Source organism: Tripterygium wilfordii, chromosome 10, assembly GCF_013401445.1.
Source record: "Tripterygium wilfordii isolate XIE 37 chromosome 10, ASM1340144v1, whole genome shotgun sequence".
Classification (NCBI taxonomy): Eukaryota; Viridiplantae; Streptophyta; class Magnoliopsida; order Celastrales; family Celastraceae; genus Tripterygium; species Tripterygium wilfordii.
The window spans coordinates 6,711,361-6,715,541 of NC_052241.1; the positions used below are offsets into that span (position 1 = coordinate 6,711,361).

Sequence of the window (4,181 nt, forward strand, 5' to 3'; positions counted from 1 at the left end):
CTTATCTTTAATTTCAAGGTCAAATTCTTGAAGTAAGAGAATCCATCTTAACAACCTAGGCTTGGCATCAGCTTTTGAAAGTAGATACTTCAAAGCTGCATGGTCGGTAAAGATGATGACTTTCGAGCCAACCAAATAGGACCTAAACTTGTCCAAGGCAAAAACTATAGCTAGTAATTCCTTTTCGGTAGTGGTATAATTCACTTGAGCATCATTCAAAGTCTTACTAGCATAGTATATAACATGAGCATGTTTTTCTTTTCTTTGTCCTAGGACCGCCCCAACCGCCACATCACTTGCATCACACATGAGTTCAAAGGGCATACTCCAATCGGGAGTTTGCATAATGGGTGCGGTGGTTAGGGCACCTTTCAAATCATCAAAAGCTTGTTGACATTGTGGTGTCCATTCAAAAGAGACATCTTGAGCAAGCAAGTTACTTAAAGGTTTGGCAATGGCACTAAAAGAATTAATAAACCTTCTATAGAAACCCGCATGTCCCAAAAAAGATCTCACATCTTTAACACATGTAGGGGGAGGTAACTTTTGAATTAATTCAATTTTTGCCTTGTCAACCTCTATCCCTTTGGAGGACACAATGTGTCCCAATACAATTCCATGTGTCACCATGAAATGACACTTTTCCCAATTGAGAACCAAGTGGCTCTCCTCACATCTTTTTAACACACTTGCCAAATTAGCAAGGCATTGGTCATAGGTGTCTCCGTAAACCGAGAAATCATCCATAAAGACCTCCACAATCTTCTCAACCATGTCACTAAAGATACTCATCATGCACCTTTGAAAGGTAGCCGGAGCATTGCATAACCCAAAAGGCATGCGTCTATAAGCAAAAGTTCCGAATGGACATGTGAATGTGGTCTTGTCTTGGTCTTCTAAGGCAATCTCTATTTGATTATATCCAGAATACCCATCAAGGAAGCAATAATAGGCTCGACCCGCTACTCTCTCAAGGACTTGGTCAAGGAAGGGTAAGGGGAAATGGTCCTTTCTAGTAACCATATTGAGTCTACGGTAGTCAATACACATACGCCACCCGGTTTGAATTCGAGTGGGCACCAATTCATTCTTGTCATTCGTAACTACCGTAACTCCGGACTTTTTGGGGACCACTTGGGTAGGAGATACCCATTTGGAATCCGCAATGGGATAAATGATCCCCGCGTCAAGTAATTTTAGTACCTCCCCCCTAACTACCTCCTTCTTGTTCGGATTCAAACGTCTTTGCATTTGTCTAACGGGCTTAGCTTCCTCTTCCATGTAAATCCTATGAGTACAAACCAAAGGACTAATCCCCTTCAAATCAGCAATTGTCCAACCTATTGCCCTTCTATACCTTTGCAAAACTTGAACAAGTTTCTCTTCTTGGGGAGAAGTAAGTAGGGAAGATATCACAACGGGGTATGACTCCTTCTCGCCCAAAAACACATATTTTAATTCACTTGGTAAGGGTTTCCTTTCCGGTGTTGGTGGATGCTCTAGAGATGATTCAAGCTTAGTCTTGGAAGGTTCTAATTCCTCAATAGGTGGGTTGAATCGTCCTATGCTATGGATAGCTAAAGACTCCAAAACCTCATTAATTTCCTCTTCCTCAACTAGAAATTGACTACATTTTTCGCTCAAAGCTAGCACACCTTCCACCGAATCCCTAGCAAGAGTTTTCTCGAAGTTCTCCTCAACATATGAATGGATCCAATCTACTTCCCTAATGTCTTCAAACTCTCCCATTTGCTTAGACACATTAAAGATGTTCATCTCCGCGGTCATATTCCCAAAAGATAGCACCATGACACCATTCCTACAATTGATCAAAGCATTTGAGGTTGCTAGGAAAGGTCTACCTAAAAGGACCGAAATTGGTTTGCTAAAGCTAGGGAGGGGTTGAGTATCTAAAACCACAAAGTCAACCGGGAAGTAAAATTCATCCACTTGAACTAGTACGTCTTCAACTATTCCCCTAGGAATCTTGACGGATCTATCGGCTAGTTGCAAAGTAATTCTTGTAGGCTTAAGCTCACCTAACCCCATTTGTTGATAGACCGAGTATGGAAGGAGATTAACACTAGCACCTAAATCCAACAATGCTTGCTCAATCCTATGGTTCCCTATGACTATTGGAATGGTGGGGCAACCAGGATCCTTATATTTAGGTGGAGTGGTGGCTTGTAAGATGGAGCTTGCTTGCTCCGTAAGAAAAGCCTTCTCCTTCACATTCAATTTGCGTTTCACGGTACACAAATCCTTGAGGAACTTTGCGTACGAGGGAACTTGTTTGATGGCATCTAGAAGAGGTATGTTCACTTTCACTTGTTTGAAAAGTTCAAACATCTCTTTATGTAGAGCCTCATTGGGTTTCTTCCCTAATCGGTGAGGAAATGGTGGCCTTGGGATACACTCTTTATCCTTAGACGTGTCTACCCTTGTCCTATGTGATTGTCCCTCACTCGCCTCATCGTTTCTTGGTATTTTCTCACCTTTCTCTAAATTTCTGGATGCATTGTCCGGATGATCCAAAATAGGTGTCCGGACACTTGCATCAAGTGTAACATTTTCCTGCACAATTTTCTCCAAACTATTCTCCTTTCCACTATTTCCTTTGTCCTTCCTCCCCACACTATCCCCAAAATTCTGCACCCCATCACTTTGATCAACATTCTCATTTGGTATGGGCCTATCCACAATGCGTCCATTCCTCAAAGTGAGGATGGATTGGGCTTGTTCATGTCCACTCACCCCCCCACTAGTAGATTCCACCACATTGGCTGGTTTGGATGGATTGGGATATGGTTGAGCTGGGAATTTACCCTTCTCATATGTGGTGAGAGCTTGGGTGACCTTAGTGATTTGACTCTTAATATCCTCAATGGCTCTATTGGTTTGTTCTTGAAATTTGTTGGCCTTTTGATTCTCCCCAATTTGAGCTTGCATGAAAATGTTGAGAGTGTCTTCAAGAGACCTCTTGGGAGGTGGAATGTAAGGTTGTGGAGGTGGTTGTGTAACACTTGGAGGAGGCAATTGTTGTTGGGGTGGAGGGGGGAGTGATTGAGATTGAGCATTCCCATCATTCCTCCACCCAAAGTTTGGATGATTCCTCCAAGGGTAATTCTCATTGTAAGAATTGTTGCCTTGGTTATTAGTAGGGTAGGGCTTTCTAAAGTTTTGAGAATTGTTCCCATTGTAACCTTGCCCAAATAGGACTTCCTTACAAGCCGGTAGAGCATTACACTCATCCGTCCTATGATCCCTACTTTCACACAAAGTACAAGCAACTTGTTCATCAACACCAACCACATTTATAGGGGCCTTTTGTGACTCTAAGGACTCCAATTTCTTGGACAACAAAGCAAGTTTAGCATGCACATCATCATTTTCATTCAAAACAAACTTGCCACTAGAGTTTGGCACAACATCATGTCGGGTTAGTGGAGGAGCTTCCCAAGATCGAGATTCCTCCGCCAACCCATCAAAGAAAGTGAATGCTTCATTGGCATCCCTATTCAAAAAATCACCTTGAGTCATGGTGGAGACCAATTTCTTCAAAGATGGAGTCAAAGATTTGTGGAAAAAATTCACAATTTGAAATTTTTGAAATCCATGGTGAGGGCACATAAACAACAAATCTTTAAACCTCTCCCAAGCTTGGAAGAAGGTTTCTTGTTCTTTGCAATGAAAATTCATGATTTGTGTTTGGTAAGAGATGGTACGGTGGGAAGGAAAATATTTGTTGAGAAATTCTTCTTGCATTGCCGCCCAAGTCGCAATGGATTGGGGGCGCAAGTTCTCAAACCATTGTTTTGCATGATCCTTCAAAGAGAATGGAAAAAGTTTGAGTCTCAAAATTTCTTGTGAGCATGTGACATCACCAAAAGTAGTACACACCGATTCAAAATCACGCACATGGGAATATGGTCGTTTCGATTCCATTCCATGGAATTTGGGAATCATTTGGAACATTGACGGTTTAAGGCTCACATGTTGTTGGTTCGGTGGCATGATGATGCAAGAAGGTTGGGTTTGCCTTGCGGGATGTGTAAGCTCCCGCAAAGTGCGATGCTCTTGGGCTTGGGCATGAAGGTATTCCATAGGAGGAGGTGCATGAAAGTTTTGCCCAAAAGGAGCATATTGTGGCACTTGTGGCATTTGGTAATACATGGGATGCA

General features: G+C 42.3%; 1 pseudogene; it reads left to right on the plus strand.

Moving 5' to 3' along the window:
- Nucleotides 1-3,610: 3,610 nt before the first annotated feature.
- Nucleotides 3,611-3,710, plus strand: LOC120008318 (annotated as a pseudogene).
- The last annotated feature ends 471 nt before the right edge of the window (nt 3,711-4,181 follow it).